The sequence below is a fragment of the Lontra canadensis genome, unplaced genomic scaffold (genome assembly GCF_010015895.1).
Source record: "Lontra canadensis isolate GAN:19392208 unplaced genomic scaffold, GSC_riverotter_1.0 scaffold4, whole genome shotgun sequence".
NCBI classification, from domain to species: Eukaryota; Metazoa; Chordata; class Mammalia; order Carnivora; family Mustelidae; genus Lontra; species Lontra canadensis.
In genome coordinates this window covers 33,334,908-33,356,580 of record NW_022630998.1, presented here as the reverse complement: position 1 = coordinate 33,356,580, position 21,673 = coordinate 33,334,908, and the positions used below count along the sequence as shown (strand labels likewise).

Below are 21,673 nucleotides of genomic sequence, written 5' to 3'. Positions count from 1 at the left end.
ATTGCTTGATAATATCCAGTATTTTAGTATCAACAGAATTTCTCTATACTAGTATCAAACAGGTAAAAATTAAATTTACGAAAGCTATCATTGTTTAAAAACTGAGAAGTCAAGGAAAAGCATGCAGTAGAAAACTGGGCGTGAGCCTTGAGTAGGCAGTTAGTTCACAGAAGAGATTCAAATGGCTGATCCTGCACACAAAAGATGGTCTACCTCAAGAGCAATAAGGAGAACACTACACCAAAGTAAGATATCAATGCATGCTCAAGAATGGTTAGCCATTTGAAAGACTGACCGTTTCCCGTGTTCTCAAGAATTTAGAAAAGAACTTTCAGACAGTACTAGTGGTGGTATACCAGTTGTACAACTATCTTGGAAGCTTGCCAGGCATCATTTACAAAAGTTGGATCTGTGCTCACCCTGTGACACTTGGCTAGAATATGCACTGTTCAGTCAGGAGACCTACACACGGATACTTAGAGCAACATTCTCTGTCATAGCCAACAACCAGAATAACCCAAATGTCCCTCTACAGATGAATGGACAAATTGTGGTATATTCCTCAAATGTGGTACTGGCATACAGGAAAGTGCTGGAGAACAAGAAAAACGAATACAGCTATGCAGATCAGTTTGCATGAATCTCACGGACAAAGTTGAGCCACAAAAGACAAAAAGAATAATACATGATTCCAGTCATATTAAGTTTAAAAAGGGGCAAAACTAAACTATAGTGTTCAGGGTATTTAGGTAATAAAACTAAAATAAATAAATAAATAACCCAAGTGATGATTGCCATAAAAATGATGTTAATGGTCATGTTTGTGTTCTCTGAGGCTCTGAAGCTTCTACTTCCTGACAAGGGTGTGGTTAGGTGGGGCTTATATTTATGTATTTTTCTGAGTGTTAAATTTCACAAAGTTTTTTTTTAAATGCTAATATAGGGGACACCTGGGTGGCTCAGTGGGTTAAGCCTCTGCCTTAGGCTCAGGTCATGATCTCAGGGTCCTGGGATCAAGCCGGACGGGGCTCTCTGTTCAGCAGGGAGTCCGCTTGTCCCTCTCCAAATCCCTTTGCCTCTGCCTCCCACTTGTACTCTCTGTCTCTCAAATAAATAAATAAAATCTTTAAAAAATAAAACCGCTAATGTAGAGTTCTTTTATTAGAATTCTAGAAATTGCTTTTAGAATTCAGTTGCCAAAAACTTTTCTCTGCAAAATAATTTGCATGCTTGCTCTACAAAACAATGCTAACCATATAATCTAACATTTCACTTTTTTTCATTAGTTGCCAGGAAATCAGAGCAAATTTAGTGCTCCAGTGGAAAAAACAACTCATCTCAAACTTGTGGTCTACACCGTTCTCTGCTCCTTTTAATTTGATCTGGGTGTCTGTATGTCTTTGTGTCTGTGTATGTGTGAAACTCTCCTTGGTGTTTTAATATTGTGAGTTTCCTTTGAGGAAGTAGAGGGGAAGTTTTAAAATGTTCATTAAATAAAAAGATGTTGTAGCATAGCATGGCATAGTGTTTAACAGCAGGGACTTGAGACGTCTGATAGAGCTGTGTGAATTTGGACAAATTACTTCTCTGTGCTTCAGTTTGTTCATCTGTAAAATGGAGACAGTGTCTACTTATACGGTTGTTACATGGATGAAATAAAAGAGTTCCTGGCACATATGTAAATGTGAGCTATTATTATACTCCCGAAAGATGATGCCAAAATTTCTCAGAAAGCACCACAACGATTTGAGTCATTTAGAAGCAAGAACATCAGAGATTAGAATAGATTGCTCCTGGACAACCTGAAAGGCAGTGATGATCATATGTATTTCCTTCATTAATAATTAGAACATAATTTCATTCACACATCAAAATGAAGATGCAATAGGCAACATTTATATTAACAATGAAAAATACCTTACCTTCATGTTTACTTTTTTGTAGAAAGAATTGGGCACAAGTGAAAAACAGGATTTCTATTTTCTGACGTTCTGCAGAAATGCAATTCTAAAGAATCGAAATATCCAAAAATATAAAGAACTCCAACAAAGAACTTTCAGTTAAATATGACGGATTGAACCGTGCTTTTATTTCTATTCCCTCCTAAATCCCCAACATGGTGGTAAAGGAATAAAGAGCAAAAGAGGAGAAAGTTATGGACAAGAAATGTCAGTGTCTGCAAGATGCACAGGAAGTAATGATTTAACAGTGGAGGGAGCTGACCTGCAAGTCTGCAGTGAGTACTGACAAGTGTGCCAAGTGCTAAGGGGCCTGGCCTCTGGAGGTACTGTGTTCCCTCCAAGGAGGGGATGAGGTATAAGGGTGCTAAGGGGAGTGGTGAGAAGTCTCCCAACAGAAACAACAGATCCCCCAACTCCCTGGCCCGCCCTTTCCCACTCCAAGACACAAGACCTTCATTCTCTGGACTAAACAAGCCAGAGAAGATATGGACTCTAAGAGCAGGTACATGAGGAGGCCAAGGGGAATGTTGAACACTGTAGGGTTAAGTTAGAATCTGTCTTCACAGCCCCAAGACCACAGGCTGCCTTCTCCTGCCTGATTCTGAGATGGGCCTGGGCTGGCATCTACACCTCTCAGAGGACTCTGAAAAATCCCTCTCTGGAGAAACTAAATGGCTGTAGGGAAAAGACTATGTCATGTTGATACCACATGTGGGGAAGAGTGGAGTTACCAAATGACAAAGCTGGCCTCCCAACCCAATCAATGCACCCCAAAGCGACCATCCATCCAGCCTCTTTCCATCCATCGTCCATCACCCCGGAGCCCCATGGTTTCACTATAAGATGTGAACAGGCTGCTTAGAATCACAATGAAGTCTCTACACAATGAAAACCAAAAAACAAAAACAAAAAAAAAAACTAAAGATAATTCTTGGAAAACAGACAAGAGATTAGGAGAAAAATTTACTTCTAATGGGAAAAAAGTGAAGTACTGCATCTATAAAACAAGAATGTATCACAATAAAAAAGAATATTGAGAGCAGTGAATGACACTTAGAAACAAAAAGCATGATAGCTGACATTACAAATCCAATACAAGGTTTACAGGACAGAGGCTAGGAATTCTTTGAGTCAAAGAAAAGGCTAAGGAGACGAACGATAGAAAATATAATTAGAGGATTAATTCGGCTAATCTAATATCTGATTGATGCTGGGAGAAGAAAGAAGTGGAGAGGAGCAAATGATTTAAAAAACAATACAAGAAACTTACTCCTTCGTTTACTACAATTTGAGCTGGGTTTTCTTTCATGTACACGAGAAGGATCCTCAGATGGTCCCCTGAGGAGTGTGCCAGCCAAGATGAGGACTCCGAAACACTCCTGGCATGGGTGACGTGGAGGGTACTGGTGAGCGTGGAGAGCGCAATTCTGGAGGAGCCGGTGGGGCTGAAGCTGGAGTGGAGAAGTCTGAAGGGCAAACGGAAAGTTAGGAAGTGGAGCTAATTCGTGAGTACACAATTTTTTCAGTTTCTCAGTGGAAAAGAAGAAATCAGTAGCTCTGAGGATTAAAGGTGAACATCTTTAAAGGTAAGAGACCCTGGGGGTGCCTGGGAGGCTCAGTCAGTTGGGCCTCTGACTCTTGGTTTTGACTCCGGTCAGGATCTCAGGGTTGTGAGTTTGAGCCCCGGTGTGAAGCATGCTTGAGACTCTCTTTCTCTCCCCCTCGGCCCCTCCCCCTGTCAGAAAGAGAAAGTAAAAGAAAAAGAGAAAGGTACAGATACACTAGAGCATGCTGGTATGCTAATTTAAAAAACAGTGAATAAATGGGGCTCCCCGGTGGCTCAGTTAAGTATCTTTCGATCACAGCTCAAGTTGTGATCTCAGGGTCCTGAGTTCAAGCCCTGTGCTGGGCCTTATGCTGGGTGTGGAGACTACTTTAGGGGGAAAAAAAAAAAGGTTAAAAAATAGTAAATAAAAAATAAAAGTGACTTGAAGAAGCAGTCCTACCCCTGGTTCTTAGGTAAGCAAAAGACTACCTTTCTAACTAGTAAGTAAAGAGAAAATGGAGGAGAAAATGAATTACCCAGTTCAGGTGCCCCAAATACCTTTGACCTCAATGATGGGAATGATTTCAAATCAAAGGATTAGAGGAAGTGAAGCAGAGAATATTCCTTCAAGGACTCACCTCAATTCTGCATAGTTACCTAATGCATGCAAAAAACGCAATAGATCTATTCGGGTCATTACTGGGTTTTCTAGAAAATGTTTCCATTCTTCTCTCACCGTGTTTTCAGTGATTTTTTGCATCACTAGTACACTGATGTGCGCAGTCCACATTTAGGGTCAGTTACTTTCATTATCCACCTGCTCACAAGTCATTTTGTCATCTAGCAGGATTTACTCATGCTGATGATAGGCCCGTGTGGATGCACAGGTATCTGCAACGTGAGGGGTGGAAACAGTTTGCGAAGAAGATCAAGTCTCTGCCGGGGCAGTGCTCGGGGGTGGGAGGCGTTGGACCCCGGTGTGGCTCATCCACGCTGCCCACCACATCTGAGATACACCAGGTTTTTGCTGCAGTCACAACACAGCACGACTACCCGGCAAGACAGGGTGGCCTGGCAAATAATACCATTGGGCCGGGCAGGCCTCATGGCCGTCGACACCCTTGGGAAGTGTACAGTGTGGTCATCTGGAGTCCCCTCAGGGAGGTCGGGAATGCCGGTGCAGCAGCTTCCACTTGGGGGCATTCTCTCTAGACCTGACGTCGTCTTCCTGCAGTTTTCATCCTAGCCATTCTGCCACTTCTATTCTGGGGAATCTGTGTGAAGAACAAAACATGTCAGCAGCACAGCAAGCGACCCAAAGGGCAAGGGCACTGCCGGGATCGCACCGGGACTCACAGCCGCCCGTTCCCCACTGCTGCCCAGGCACTGGTGGGTAGAAAGCGAGAGGAGAAGACTGGGGACGCTCAGGCCTGGGCCTGCTAAACTGGAGTATCCAACTAGAGCCATGCCGGACTGCTCGTGGAGCTTCCAGAGAGGTCTAATAGACTCCCTCCCACCCAGACTGCTTCAGTGGAAGAATCTGATTCAACTTTAGAGGAAACATGAAACAAGATGAAACCAGAGAGGGACAAACCATAAAAGTCTCTTAATCTTAGGAAACAAACTGAGGGCTGTTGCAGGGGAGGGTGTGGGGGGATGGGGTGACTGGGTGAAGGGCACTGGGGAGGGCATGTGTTGTAATGAGCACTGGGTGTTATATAAGGCTGATGAATCACAGACCTGTACCCCTGAAACAAATAATACTTTATATGTTAACTAAAAAGAATCTAAAAATTAATTAAAATAAGTTTAAGTACCTTCCAAAAAAAAAAAAATCTGCTGTTGTGATGAATGTTCTCTCTGTATAAAATATCTGCTATTTAAATAGCCATCAAGGGAAAATATATGAAGAATCAAAGGGCAATAATGACCAAGACACATTTCCTCGTCACAGACAATGTTCCTACCCAAGTAACAATTTTATTCTACTTTTATAAATGCAAATAAGAATGGAAATTTAACACGGTCATTTCCACCATGGAACAGGCTTTTGTCATTGCTGCCAAGTTCTGCAATAATCATAAATGCCTCTCATTCATTCCCAAGCTGAGGTCTGAGCCTTACATTTCCTCACATTAGGTCAGAACCAACATTCCACCGCCTTTCTTTCAGCCACAATCCAACCATTTTACAGCTTTCATTTTTTAAAACCATGAAGCAAGATACGTGCTTGGGTTTAGGACCTCGCTTTTGACTGCCAGAGATCTCGAGCTGCACTTTCTCAGCGAGTCATGAGCCGGCATAATACAAAGCCAAGAGAACTTGGAAGACAGTGACTGTTAGCCCTGCTCTAGCTGTGTTAGCTTGTAGCCGTCATGTACCTTCTCTGGGCCTAATTTCCTCCTCCAGGAAGTCAGCCAGGACAATCTCTGAGGTTCTTCACACATCTCACATCCTGTGATTCTATTAGTAGAGCAACTAAAATAGGTTGCTCCAGGTGGCCTATAAAGGAAGAATGTGGCCTACAGCTTTCTAGTTTCAAAAAAAGTAGAATGGAATCTCCCCACATGGACACATACCACTTTAGGCAGAGGGAAGGAAAGCTGGTCTTAAGATGCCTGACATGCTAAAAAGTACTGCTTTTAGCAGTACAGGAGACCGCTGGCCACCAAGCCCTTGCCTTTGTTTACTGAGCTAGCTTCTCTCAGGAATCCACAAAAAGCTTTCGAGAAAGAGAGCTGAGCAAGGCTCAACCAGCCTAGGATCCTGCTCAGTCCCCAAGGCAGTCCTTTTTATGGGGTTTACCTGAAACCAGAAGATAAAAATTTTCCCTACAAATTCATATCTGCTGCCCAGAAATTAAAGGGCTTTCCAGAATGTTTTAAGATTTGTTTTAACCCTTTTTTTGTATCATAGTTGCACAAAACGTATCTGTTGCCCATTATGTATTTTCTCCAAGCCTCAAGAGCTTACAAAAGATTTTCCCTAGCACCTGTGAGAAATGATTTACACAAAAGTTCTGTCCATTTAAAGTGTACAAGATGAATGTAGGCATTTGCATATACCCATGAAACTAATATCACAGTCAAAACATAACATATCCTTCACCACCAAAAGAGCCCTGGTACCCTTCCACAATCCACAGGCAACAACTGAGATGCTTTTTGTCACTGCAATAGTTTGCATTCTCTAGAATTTTATGTAAATTTTACGTACCCTTATGTCTGGCTTCTTTTATTCAGCCTAATGATGTTCATTCATGTTGCACGTATCAGTAGCTTGTTCCTCTTTATTGCTAAGTAGTAATTGACTGTATGGATATACTATATCTGGTTCATTTGTTCATCTGTTAATAGGCATTTAGGTTATTTCCAGTTTGGGGCTATTGTGAGTAAATATTCATGTGCAAGTTCAGCAAAGGAAATTATCAACAACATGAAAAGGTAACCTACTGAATGAGAGAAGATATTTGCAAATTACATATCTGATGAAGGATTAATAACCCCCAAAATATTAAGAACTTATACAATTTAGCACCAAAAAACCCCCCAAATAATTCAATTAAAAATGGGCAAAGGACATTGAGATACCACCTTACACCAGTTAGAATGGCCAAAATTAGCAAGACAGGAAACAACGCGTGTTGGAGAGGATGTCGAGAAAGGGGAACCCTCTTACACTGTTGGTGGGAATGCAAGTTGGTGCAGCCACTTTGGAAAACAGTGTGGAGATCCCTCAAGAAATTAAAAATAGAGCTTCCCTATGACCCTGCAATTGCACTACTGGGTATTTACCCCAAAGATACAGATGTAGTGAAAAGAAGGGCCATCTGTACCCCAATGTTTATAGCAGCAATGGCCACGGTCACCAAACTGTGGAAAGAACCAAGATGCCCTTCAACGGACGAATGGATAAGGAAGATGTGGTCCATATACACTATGGAGTATTATGCCTCCATCAGAAAGGATGAATACCCAACTTTTGTAGCAACATGGACGGGACTGGAAGAGATTATGCTGAGTGAAATAAGTCAAGCAGAGAGAGTCAATTATCATATGGTTTCACTTATTTGTGGAGCATAACAAATAGCATGGAGGACAAGAGGAGATGGAGAAGGGAGTTGAGGGAAATTGGAAGGGGAGATGAACCATGAGAGACTATGGACTCTGAAAAACAATCTGAGGGTTTTGAAGGGGCGGGGGATGGGAGGTTGGGGGAACCAGGTGGTGGGTATCAGAGAGGGCACGTATTGCATGGAGCACTGGGTGTGGTGCAAAAACAATGAATACTGTTACGCTGAAAAGAAATTTAAAAAAATAATAAAATAAAATAAAAATGGGCAAAAGACCCGAAAAGACATTTTTCTAGAGAAGATATATAGATGCCTAACAGGCACATGAAAAAAATGCCCAACATCAGTGATTATCAGGGAGATCCAAATGAAAACCACAAGGAGGTATCACTTCACACTTGTCAGAATGGATAAAATAACAAACAAGAAACAGTAAGTGGTGGCAAGGATGAGGAGAAAAAGAACCCTTGTGCACTGTTGGTGAGAATGTAAGTTGGTGTAGCCACTATGGAAAATAGTACGGAGGCTCCTCAAGAAATTAAAAATAGAAATACCATATGATCCAGCAAGTCCGTTATGAAGTATTCATGCAAAGAACACAACACTAATTTGAAAAGCTATATAGACCCTATGATTATTTCAACATTATTTACAGACCAAGATATGGAAGGGACCCAAGTATCCACTGATAGATGAATGGATAAAGAAGATATGGCATGTATGTACACACACACACACACACACACACACAATAGAACATTATGCAACCATAACAAAAGATGAGATCTTGCCATTTACAACAACATGGATGGAACTAGAAGTTATTATGCTAAGTGAAATAAGTCAGAGAAAGACAAATACCCTATGATTTCACTTAAATGTGCATTCTAAAAAACAAATGAGGGGCACCTGTAATGAGCACTCAGTTAAGCCTCTGCTTTCAGCTCAGGTCATGATATCAGGGTTTTTGGATCGAGCCCCACATCGGGCTCTCTGCTCAGCAGGGAGACTCCTTCCCCACCCCTCTGCCTGCCTGATTGTGATCTCTCTGTCAAATAAATAAATAAAATCTTAAAAAAACAAACAAACAAATGAACAAAAAGCAGAAGCAAATCCATACACTGATGGTTGCCAGAGGGGAGGGGGTGGGGAATGGGCAAAATGGATGAGGAGAAGTGGGAGATACACACTTCCAGTTATGGACTGAGTCATAGGGATAAATGGCACAGCACAGGGAATATGACAGGCGGTAGATAACTTGTGGTGAGCAAAGCATTAATGTATAGACTTGTAGAATCACTGTGTTGTACACCTGAAACTAAGGTAACTGTGTTAAGTATACTTCAATAAAAAAAGTGAATAATATTAGCATAAACAGGATTCATATGTAAGTCTGGGTGTGGGTATGTTTTTATTTCTTTTGAGTCAATAGCTAGATGAATGGCTGGAACATAAGGTAGGTGTATGTTTAAAGAACGTTCACAACATTTTGAGACAAAATTGGGATTGTCAGGTACACCTTGGTCCTCAGATGAGAGAAACTTAGAGTTTCTTTAGAGGCATTTTTAATTCTTTTTTAAAAATTTTATTGAAATTTTAGTTAACATACAGTGCAGTGTTGGTTTCTGGAATGGAATTCAATGATTCATCACTTACATACAACACCCAGTGCCCATCACAGCAAGTGCTAGAGGCACTGATTCTTAACCTAGTCTTTCTTCTTCTTCTTCTCCTTCTCCTTCTCCTTCTTCTTCTTTTTTTTAAGACTTTATTTTTCTGAGAGAGAGACAGAACACATGAGGGGGTAGAGGCAAAGGGAGAGGGAGAAGCAGGTTCCCGGCTAATCCAGGACCCTGACACAGGACTAGATCTCAGGACCCTGAGATCATGACCTGAGCTGAAGGCAGATGGTTAACGACTGAGCCATCCACGTGCCCCAACCCAGTCTTTCTCTTAATGTACTGGATATTCTAGAGGTGAAGGAATAGTTTGGAACAAGTTATAGATCATTTCCCTCATTTGCCGTGGAGGAACTTGGGCCCCGGGGAGAGAAAGAGTCTAGCCAGAAACAGAGCTGTGCGGCGTGGTATCGATTTTGGCAGGTCACGAGTGTCGAGAACAGCGTATGGCAAACACAAGTGCACAGGGCTCTTCACAGAAGGAAATGTCAAGAAAAGCTGCACAGCTCTGGGGGCTGGCTCACACAGTTATGCTTACTGACTCAATTAGAAGTGATCTAGTCATCATTTACACTGGATGACATATCTTCTCTACCTAAAATCTAGCGGGGGGCAAATAGTGTTTAGCATAAGCTTCTGACAAAACCCCTGAAGTGGGGCGCCTGGGTGGCTTGGTCGGTTAAGTGTCTGGCTTTGGCTCAGGTCATGATCCTGGAGTCTGGTGATTGAGCCTCCAGTGGGCTCCCTGCTCAGGGGAGAGAGTTTGCTTCTCCCTCTCCCTCAGCCTGCCGCACCCCCAATAGTTCTACCTTTCTCTCATTCACTCTCAAATAAATAACATCTTTTTTAAAAAAGATGTTATTTATTTATTTGACAGAGAGAGACACAGCAAGAGAAGGAACACAAGCAGGCTTCCTGCAGAGCAGGGAGCCTGATGTGGGGCTCAAACCCAGGACCTTGGGATTATGGCCTGAGCCAAAGGCAGACACTTAATGACGGAGCCACCCAGGGACCCCTCAGATAAATAAAATCTTAAAACAAAAACAAACCTCTAAATTCCCTGGGACTTAACAGGCACATGCAGATACTTCTTCTGGGACCAACACTGGCCACTCAAAGGGCCGGTATCTTTGGAGGAGGAGCAAATCAGCACCACTGTGTGCACAATCTCACACCTTTGCCAAATGCAAAACTACTAGCAATGAACTTTGCTTGAATTCATTCATGAATCTAGTGTGGAAATACATGTTCCCTTTTTCATTCTTTTTTGCAATAAAAGTAGAATAAAATCATGAATTGACCACATCTCTCTCTTAATCCAAAACATAAGCCCAAAAAAATTCTAATTAAAAAAAATCAATTCATGTTTGCTTTCTATTGTCAATACTGTTATGTATGAGTCTTAGAATTATATTTATAAAATCATCTCTAGCAGTAACAGCCCATATTCTTCCGGATGGGACACTACTAAATGCAGGACATTTTAAGCGTTGCTGTCACGTAAGTCAGAAATTGCATATTTAAAGGAAAAATGTCACTAGGAAGAACTTGACCATAACCCAATAATAAATAATTTCTATTACTCTCAGAAAAGACAACTTGAGAATTTGGTATGCAGAGAGAATATGTTGGTCAAGTGTTTCTTGGTGTGACTTTCACCAAAGTGAAATAATTGGAATGAAATTTCAAAATTCTTTGAATCAAATAATGAGGAAGAAACAAAAGATTATGGCCAATGTTATTTTGACCACATTTACAATTTTGTCAGTTTTCTCAAAGGAAGCCTCGGCTTTTCCGAGAAAACAAAAGCCCCACCATTATTGTTGGTTTTACAGCTTGAAGATTAAGGGGAATCTCCGAAGCAGTTCTGGGGTTTTCCTACCTGCTCCACGTGGCAGGCACGTTCTTAAGGAAGCCAACACGTTCTGGCCCTGAAGTTACACTGCCAGCTCCCAGCCTGCAACAAAAAATGGTCTCAGTCCTGAGACAGGATGGACCCGAAATCTTCATTTTTGAAATCTGAGGACCCCAGCAAAGCCGAAGTGGAAGGTAGTTCTTTACTGGAGAATGCGTACGGGGAAGGCTAAGAAGGTTCTCTAGGTGGAGGAGTGGAGGTGTGTCATCATCATTATCACTAACGAGCCTCTCTTTATTTGATCCAATTCCAACAAATCCCGGGACTCCTTCCAGAGACAGGAATGGGAGTATCAAGTACTTTCATTACTGCCAAGCACTTTCAGCTTCCAGAACCCCAGGGTCTGGTTTTTGTTGTTGTTGTTACTGTTGTTTTGTTTTGTTTTTCAGGGTCTGGTTTTCTAAAACCTCTCCCTGGGGTTCCTGAGTCCACCTTGGCACAGTGGGGGATTGTACTCTGAACATGGTTCCATGATTACACACAACCCTCCTGCAGGTATCTCCCCCATTATGTGTGAAGTAGGCATCTCAGAAATCAGAGATGTGACCACTGCATGGACTCGAGCTTTTTTTTTTTTTCCCCCAATCCCAAAAGTTATAGCAGTCTTGGGACTGGAAGGAATGAATGAATCATGGTCTTCAGCATCAGCCCTATGGCTCCAATCTTGTTACAGACTCTTAAGTGAGTAGTCAACTCTATTTTTTCCATGGTATTTCTCTCATTGTTGAGGTTGGCCCCCCAAAATACGCCTCTTAGAGCAAAACAGGAGCTAAGCTCATTGGACTTCAAACTGGATTCCATCTTTTATTAGTTACATGGCATTGGGCGACCACCGGTTTCCTGGAGTTTCTGGGAGCTTATCCATTTTTTTCTAGGGCTGTTTTAAGGACCAACATTGGGCTTCATACATGTTCTCTGGTTAATAAAAGTTCCTGTGATCCTCCCCTGTAGCTATTGCTCTTTCAAGTAGAATGAAATCAACTGGGAAATCAACTACAACTAGAATTATAGGGGCGCCTGGGTGGCTCAGTCGTTAAGTGTCTGCCTTCGGCTTAGGTCATGATCCCAGGGTCCTGGGATCGAGCCCCGCATCAGGCTCCCTACTTGGTGGGAAGCCTGCTTCCCCCTCTCTCACTCTCCCTGCATGTGTTCCCTTTCTTGCTGTGTCTCTCTTTGTCAAATAAATAAATAAAATCTTTAAAAAAAAAAAACAAATTAGAATTATAGGTTTGAGACATTTTGGTTTGATGAACAAATCATCAGACATGTGGAGAGTTTGGATATCTATCTTATCTATCTGGAATCCAAGCTAGTATTTAGCAGGCATGGGCTGAAGACGAAGGCTACATGAAGTCCTGCAATGAAAGCTTTATTTAAGGGACAGTTTCATCCAACTTTCAAATCAAGTGGCCCAGGGCCATCTAAATTGGGAGAATTAAAGCAATGGTGACTGGTAACTCCTTTCTAACCTGGTGAAAGTGGATCTATGATTAGTTCTGTAGCCAGGTGAGGAAAGGAAGATCACATGGTTTGTGCTTCACTCTCTGAAGGAGGCCGCATCTGGCCCAGGGGGCAATCGTTGGCAGAGCTCTTGGGGGATATTTTTGTTCTGAACAAAGTGCCATTTGGTAGTTCACTGTCCCTTGGAGGGAAGCCTTGTGTCTTCCTGGCTGGTGATTGTAAAAGTAAATCTTGGCATCTAAAGACGTGCTAGTCCCAAACATGGGGCTAGTGAAATCAAGTCTAAAGTCATGAACCAAGCACAGCACAGGGGAACACATTATTTATTTTTGTTGAGTTCTTTCCCATGATACTTCAATAGTCAGAGCAAGAAGCTTGGCATCAGCTGTCACATGAGATTTGGATAAGGCAATTTTATACTAATGACTTAAAAGATTACTGGCCACATTTCTAACCAACATGGCCATAATAGGTAAGCAGAGCTAAGAGATTAAAAAAAGTAAACTTGCTGATGTCACTTCCCTGGGGTTACCTGGTCACCTTAAATGCGCTATATCATCAAGCCATCAGATGTTTCATTTTTGCTACTGTTGTTGATATATGGGTTGACTACGGGGGTGTGGAGTGGGGGAAGCTTCTCTGAATTATTCATCAGAGTGAGCTTTGTAACTAAAATGATGACAGCACTTACTTCCACAGACCAATGGCCAGCCTTAGAGATGCAGGTTAAAAAAAACTGTAAAATGATAACATATCCTTCATTTTTTAGTTAGCTATTCTGTTCCTTGCCAATCTCACAAAAAAGCTGAGGTAATATATTATAAAAGTATGGGTGCTATCAGACCAGTACAAGACCAAACTACTGATCAAAAATTAGGAATAGGAGGGGCGCCTGGGTGGCTCAGTCGTTAAGTGTCTGCCTTCGGCTTATGTCATGATTCCAGATCCTAGGACTGAACCTCACTTCAGGTTCCCTGTTTGGCGGGGAGTCTACTTCTCCCTCTCCCTCTGCTCCTGCTCTCTCTCTGTCTCAAATAAATAAATGAAATCTTCTAAAAAAATCAGGAGAGGAAAAAATCAACAAGGACCAAAAGGAAGGAAAACATCTAGAATTCTAAGAACTCCTAGCTGAGAAACATGATAGCAATTAAGCCTAAAACCTAGTCTTGAGCTTCCTAGCAGCCAGAATGATAAGAGAATGATGGATTTATGTCGTTGTCATTGCCCAGAAATAAGCAGCATAGATCCGGAAAAACAAATTTATTTAGTCTTAATGTCTCAAAACAATTTGTGATGGAGATCTTTTCTTGAAAGAGTAAGTGGCTTATATAGCCAAAAACAAAACTGAAACCAAACAAATCCAACCACCACCACCAAAAAACCCCCCAAGACCCCAAATGCACATTGACAGAACATGCAGCCATGTTCCCTGTGCAAACGAACGTCCATCTACCTTGCAGGAACACTATGGAGCTAAGTAAGGTTCAAGTATATCACTACAAATTGGGCCCTGGTAGTTAGAATCCCAGAATCCCTATGCAACCAGAACATGGCCTCAAGTTTGTGGAGATGAGGAAGATAATGTCCTGGTCAATAAGTAGAAGAGATGTCACAAAGAACTTAGTTTACAACCATGAACTATCTTAAGGCCGGATCCTATTCAGTATAAAATTAAATAATAGCTGTCAGTTTGATTATCTGGTGTCACCTGTTAGTTCTTCTCTAGGTCACTTGGACCATTTTTCACAGGCTCTTCCCTAACTCCATTTTTTCTGCACAGTCCTTTAAATGTCAGGGCTTTCTAGGGCTCTGGGCCTGTTCTCTTTACCCTCTACTTGAGTTCATCTGCCTATGGCTTCACCAATAGCCTGTTTTCTGGTAACTTCCAGGTTAATTTCTCCAGCCTACGTGCTGGGGAAGTACCTCAAACTCATTATGTCCAAAACAGAAGTTATCCTTCTTTACACCAAATTTGGAAACCTAGTAGTCCTCCAAACAGTTGCCAAGTCCTGCAATACCTACTGGTAGTGGGTCTACGTTCCCAGGCCACAAGTAGGATGGGCAAAGAAATTTGTTTTTCTCAGTTTTGTTCTAAAACATACTCTGCCTGGCAGCTGCAGCATAGTTCTTGTCATTTCCAGATAAAATCAGCCAATGAAGGTTTCCCTTCTACCACTTCCTCCCTAGGGTTACAAGTAAGTTCCATAGTGTCCAAGTTCTGAGGGGTGTGGGAAGAGTGCTGGGTTCTGGTTGTTGATCCACTTCTACGGACACGGGCACGTGCTCAGAGAGCTCTCTGTGCCAGCATGCCCAGTGATGTCCATCTGGTCTTCGGTCCCAGATCCACAGAGGTGACCCTCTCAATTCACTGGCTTGTCGGCTGCTTCTGCACCTGCTGAGAGGGTGGGTCAGGGAAGCTTTTCAAGTGTTTCCCCATGTATGCCCTGTGGGGCACCAAAATAATTGTTGGGGGCCCTCTTGGCTGACACACCACATCACTACTTCTCAACAGCTGCTCCATCCTCCTGGGGGAATTCTTCCGTAGGCAAAACCTGGAAACCGAGGCATAGGTCTTCAATCCTCCGTCCTCTCTAGAGGGTAACTTGGTTGTCCCCTGGCTCTGATCTAAGGCTGGTGTGTTGGAGGAAGGGAGCAGCCCTCGGGGCCCATTCTTAGTGATTCTTGCCACCCTCTCCTTATCTTGTTTCCCTTCCATTCCTCTTCCTTGTCACGAGAGGGGGCTTTTCCCTTTTAATCTCCTTTGTGTGGAGACATTCGAAAGTGGAAAACTGACTCTCGTTACTGCACTACCAACCCAAACCTGAGGGTCAGGGAACAGAAGGCTTTGGCTGTTCTGTTGGGGTGGGAGGAGGGGAGAGGAAGCAGTAAATGCTACAACAGAGCAGAAATTTAGAATTTCAGAATATCTTGCCATCATATACCTCTGGCGTCTCATAGTCAGTTCAGCCTTCTTTGGCATCTCCAGTTTTTTTTTGTCTCCTACCTGGATGGCTACAATTAAAATAAAAAAGTCATCTTGAGTTCTGGATCTGGTCTTGCAGAACCATTCTTTAATCCATTTCCCCAGATTAATTGGCCTACAATTACAGATAACATGGTGTAAGTTCAAGGTGCGCAATGTGCTGATTTGATACATGCATTTATTGTGAAACAATAACCACAATGAGGCTTGCTAACACCTCCATCATCTCACACAGGTCTTTTATTTATTCTTGATACTGTGGCCAGAGTGATTTATTTGTTTTCAAGTGTAAATCGAGTCACGATACCTCCCTCCTCCAAGGTTTCAGCGCCCACCGCTTTGAGGGAAGGTCGGAACTGCCGGGACTGAAACAAGGTTGCAGTCTGGAATCTGCCCATCTGGTCTGCTCCCGACCCCTAGCTAAGCCACAGATGGGTCCACCAAGGTGTTAGACTGAATTCGAGCATGTGGCTCTTTGTGACGTGCCCTTTCCCCTAGGCTTTCCACCCATGCATCTGAATCTCCATCGAAGTGGACATTTATCTTTCACGTCTTAGCTCAAATGCCACCTCCTTAATGACACTGGCGTACTCCCAACTCTGCCTGTTCACCAGAAGCTGTGATTCCGTTCAGTGTCACTGTCTACTGTTCCTACTGATTAATGTGGCTGCTTCCTTCACTAGACTAGGAGCATCTTAAGGGTAGGGACTGTGTATCATCACCTTTTCATCTCGGTGCCTAGCTCAGTCCCTTGTGGCATTGGAGGTGCTCACGAAATGTTTGAATCAACAGCCAGCGGGCAGGGTTGCTACCAGATATCAAGCCACCACTAAGAGGACAAAAGGCTACTGGCCTAAGAGGGAGACACTGGTGTAAAATATCAGTTTAAGTATTTTCTTATTTGTCCTTTCCTTTTTAGATGTCCCCTTCCTGCCCACTTGGAGGGCCACAAAGCACAGCACGGGGCATTTTAAACTGTGCTGTACACCCCTGCTGGGCCTCCAGGTAGACGCTGATGGGGGCACTGTACATCTGGTGGCCCAAGTCACTCAGCAGAGGTTACAACTTGCATTGGGCACCCTCTCTTTTCTGACAGTAAGCACAGGTGATCATCCCACACATTTATTGAGTGACTGCTACATTCAAAGCACCTTGCTAGGTGTTGCTTATAGTGTTATTTAAAAAGAATTTTATCAAGATCAGTCAAAACTTTTTTTTTTTTTTTTTGAGTTTTAGTTTTCATGGATATTCATCCAGAGTTCATTTTCATCGGGGACATAAAAGGCCCTGTGGGGGCATTTGGTAACTGGGTACTAATCGATCTTGAATATCCCTAATACTGTGCTTAAGGAAGTAGCCTCAAGGTCAAAAAGAGGGTGGCATGAAAAAGGAAAGAAACAATACAGAGGTGCTTAAACTAAGTGTGATCCATCCAGAGAATGGAACCCCCTGAAGGGGTTAAAAACTGCACATACAGACTGGGACAGAGCTTCCCAAGAGATTATGTAAAAATAAATAAATAAATAAAAATAAACACTATAGAACAAGGCATACTGATAATAGCATTTATGTTACTCTCTTCTCCCAAAACAATTAGATATTTCTATAAGCACATAATATAAATGCATATAAACATGTCAAAAGGACGTAAATTCTAAGGACGGGACTGAAAGACCAAGGGTGACTTTTTTATCTGTACTATTAAAGAATGTTTGCAGAAAGAAAGCACCTATGAATGAGTAGCATAATCAAAGTGTTTTTTCTTTTTCTAAAAAAGGGTGGGGAGATAAATATTCGAAGATGTTAAACCATTGTGGAATGGAGAAGAAACAATTTTTCTAAGTGGTAGGTTGTTAAGTATTGGGAACTGATAAACTTTTGTACCTGTCTTCTTAAACAGGGTCTGCGGTTCACCGTTTGGGCACGATGGAGTGGGAAGGACACAGGATTAGCAGGCACAAGGCCTGTCTTCTTGGAGGCCTTCGACTTGGTCTATCACTTAATGTTGCCGAATCTCAGATTCTATAAAATCTACAACATGGGGATAACAATAACACTTAGGTATGGCACTGTTGTGAAAATTTGTTGTGAACTGTTGAGGTGGCCATGAGCCATAGCCCATGAAGTTCTGTGTTTTCTATTTTTATATATAACACAGGATTTCAAAGCACAGAGTATACTCTAAAGTAAAGGCTCCGCTAAATGAGATCAAGCTTAATCACTAAATAGAAAACTATTAACAAGAGTGGCTTAAAAGAGGTTATTTGACAATTCACAAGTCATCTGCAAATTTTATGGGTTATTTGGAGCCCAATCTGCAAACCAGTAGCTCTTTTCTTCCTGGAATGTCTAACATGCTCTAATGCGTTGCCTAAGTTATTAGTGCAAGTTGTGTCTACTCGAGGAATTCAAGCTAATTTTAACTTAAATGAGAAATAAAAATCAAATATCATGCAGCAGTAGTCTAAAACCAAATACAAAGAGTATTTTGGTTGTTTTCATTGTTCAAGATCATTTCTACGAGAGATAATGTGTATACAGTTATTTACGAATCAATACGAAAAAAAAAAGAGAAAGATCATTTGAGATCACATTAACGTTAACTCTCTAAACTTCCCACAGTGCTGGCAACACAAAATCACCTGGTCTTAGTAATGGGTTAAGTATCCAAATAGTACATTAAAAAAGATACAGGAAATATTTTTAAATCCCTAGACCTTGACTTTGAGGAGAGGCAGGTGAACCACAGAAAAATAAGCCAAGTTCTGCTAGGAAACTGTCAGTCTCCTTTTATCTGTGGCCCTACAACCTTCTGGAAATGACAGCCACATGGAAAACCAACACATTAACAGAAAGGATGGCATGTGACATTTAATTTCCTCAATAAGTCAATAAAAAAAGTGAAGTTATTTTCAGAAACAACAAACACTTGAGACTGGGTTTACGGAAGACAGAACTTAGCGTGTGTAGAAGAACCAATTTCTGTATTTCGTCTCAGTCACAAAGGACTGGGAAAGTCTTAATTCACACTAACAAACGGAATTCTTTAACTCACCTTGAAATGCCAAGAGGCTCTTCAGTTTATCAGAGATGGCCTTGTTGTGGCAGCTGTACAAAAAGACTTCACCTGGACTCAGGTTTGCTGGATTTCAATGTTTTAAAATGTTGTAAGTGGCATATTTGATTTTGCAGTTTTTAATTTTACCAGTTAAAATTTATTTTAAAAATTAAATATTAACAAAGAGTCTCAACACGATTTGAGTATCAGTGTCTTAAGACAAGAATTCATTTGTGGATTGTGTTGTGTGGAATCTGGCTTTTTGAAACTCTCTTCTAGGTTTCCATGAGTCCCTACTCTCTGGCTATCCCCTCATCCAGTCTGTCTCTTTCACATGCTTTGGTGCTGCAAATGCCCCCAAACACCATTTTCATCTTGTGTTGTCATTCTCATGCCCTCAATTACCATTACATATTGTCAGCACAACTCCCAAATATCGATCACCAGCTCCCATTTTTCTCCTACCTGATCACATTTCCATCTGGCTATTCCAGAAGCACCTTACACTCAAAAGAAAATGAACTCCTCCCTCCTTCATCTTGCTTTGTCTTGCCTCCTCACCTCCCATCTTGGGGTTCACTCTCAGTAAAGGAGATTATTCAACTGGTTGGCCAACTCAAGAGATCTGGGCATCAACCTGAATTCTTCTCCTTGCCATCTACATCAGCCAAGAAGTCCTACTGATTCTACCTCCTAGATATCCTCTGAATCCACTCCATTTTCTTCATGTCCAGTGTCACTGCCATAGGCAGCCTTTAAAGAGAGACAACCATGATTTGCATTAACAAAGAGACTTACAAAACATACCTTTTATTACTTCTGTACAAAAGCTTCTTCACTATCTCTCCATTCCCTTCAGAATAAAACCCAAATCTTCCATATGACTTACCAAGACTTTATTGATCAACATTTTCCCACTTCTCTATTGCCATCTTTGCTATACTCTATCCTAACATCCCATGTTTCACCACACTCACCCATCTAATCTTCTAAACATCTCAAAGCTTTAATCTCTCTGGACCTTTGCATCCGACATGCTCTCGGCAATTCTCTGAAATTTCAGCCCTCTTCAACCAGCACGCTCTTTGCTCTTCTGGGAAAGACTTGACAACTCCTCTTCCTTCTGGCCTCCCTCATTCTAGTGCCCTCTTCTGTGACACCACTTAAGTACCATGAAATAACTATCTGCACCCAACACTAGATTATAAGCTTCTGTCTCTGCTCTATATTCCAAAATGGCGTCTGGGACATTGCCTGCACTCAGTATTTTAGGTAAGAGAGTAAAAGGCCCAAGTTTGGTGCCCTTGGATCACTTACAGGTCTGTTAACAAACAATGGACCCACAACTGGATTCCTAGTGAGATGGCATTCTGCTCTTTCAAATTAACCCAAATGAAACCCAAACCTTCCTCAAAAAGTTAAAACATAAAATTACCATATGATCCAGTAATTCCAACTCGTGGGTATATACCCAAATAAATAAAAGCAGGGACTCATACAAATACCTGTATATGAAGCATCACTGAAGAATTATTCACAACTGCCAAAAGGGAGGACCCAAGAGTTCGTCAACAGAGGAGCTGATAAATAAACTGTGGTACATCCATACGATGGACTATAATTCAGCATTGGAAAGGAATGATACATGCTGCAATACAGATCCACCTTGAAAACATTACGCTAAGTGAAATAAGCCAGACAGAAAAAGACAAATACTGTATGATTCCTTCTATATGAGGGGTATGGACTATCTAAGGATCAGACCATGAGATACTTCTGCAGCTGATCTAATGTGATCCGCGTGGAGAGGCCTTTACTTCAGTGGAACCACAATGGACCACAAAGTCACTCAACACTGACTGCCAAACCCACATCCTGCTTAGCTATGGTTTAGTCTTGGAGGATGAATTTTTATAGGTTTACAGCTCATTTCACTAGGGAATTTAAGAGATGGGTGGTCTTCCCAAGGCCTTCAAAAAGAATTTCCTGCTTAAATTTTATTGACTGGGAACTTTACATAAGAAATGCACTGTCCTTGGATTATCTGAAGTTTGTAAGTAAAAAAAAAATTGGGACTAAAATACGTTGCATAAATATGACCTGCAAACAAAGTACGATTTGCAACTGAACAATAACAAGCATTGTAAACATCAACGGAGGCTGAAGAAAGAAGTTCAGGAAGAACAAATATAAAATATATAGTTAAGAAGTACCCTATCAGAGATAATTCTAGAAGCAAGGCAGTCAAGCTGGAGGGAAAAACTATACCAGATACATGAGCAAGATCTCCACCTTTGGACTGGTGAACTGGGTGACCAGACTGATCACTGTGGCAACAGGGTAGGTGCGAGCATTTGAGCCTCTTCCCTTCCTCTCCCTCATCCCCCTTCCAAAGGAACACCCTGCAAGGGGATGAAATGAAACATCCCTATACATAGAAATGAAACATCCATTAGTACAGTGCCTGTCACATAGCACAGATTCAACAAACACACCTTTCTCTTCCATGTCGTACTGAATTGTTGAGAAAGTATTTCCTCCAAGTGCGTCTGCTCTCTAGCCATGTTTCATGATACAGACATTCCATCTAAGGTGTGACAATCAAGTCCTACACGTGTCTTACAGCTAGGACTTCCAGAGATGCATACATAGTAACACAGTTATAAAACACAGATAACAAGACAAAACCGTGAATGTTGACAGAAAAAATAGCCACAAAGGAGGTCTTCCTGTGGTAGAGAAATGGGCTTAATTCTGTATTTATTAGGCACTCATTATCATCTTAGTTTGGTGTTATTAGGAGAGAGCAGAGTAGTATTTCTATCCCTGGGTGGCTCTGATGTGAAAGTAACTGGCAAAAGTAGGTCAGAATTCCATACAACGTTGAGTTCTGAATGTCAGGTGTCTTATATTAGGTTGTAAATCCTGACAAGACAAACGACAGGATTGCCTGAAAGCCTTTAAAATTCGTTAAGGCAATTCCAACTTGCCTAGTGAA

The 21,673-nt window shown here is 41.8% G+C and overlaps 1 protein-coding gene across 1 annotated transcript in view; it reads left to right on the top strand.

Moving 5' to 3' along the window:
• JMY (junction mediating and regulatory protein, p53 cofactor) overlaps positions 1-1,961 on the top strand; it is a 118,378-nt gene extending 116,417 nt beyond the window's left edge. Inside the window, exon 11 of the mRNA XM_032847827.1 lies at positions 1,945-1,961. The gene's annotated coding sequence lies outside the window, so the exon portion shown is untranslated. The remainder of the gene's footprint in view (positions 1-1,944) is intronic.
• The last annotated feature ends 19,712 nt before the right edge of the window (positions 1,962-21,673 follow it).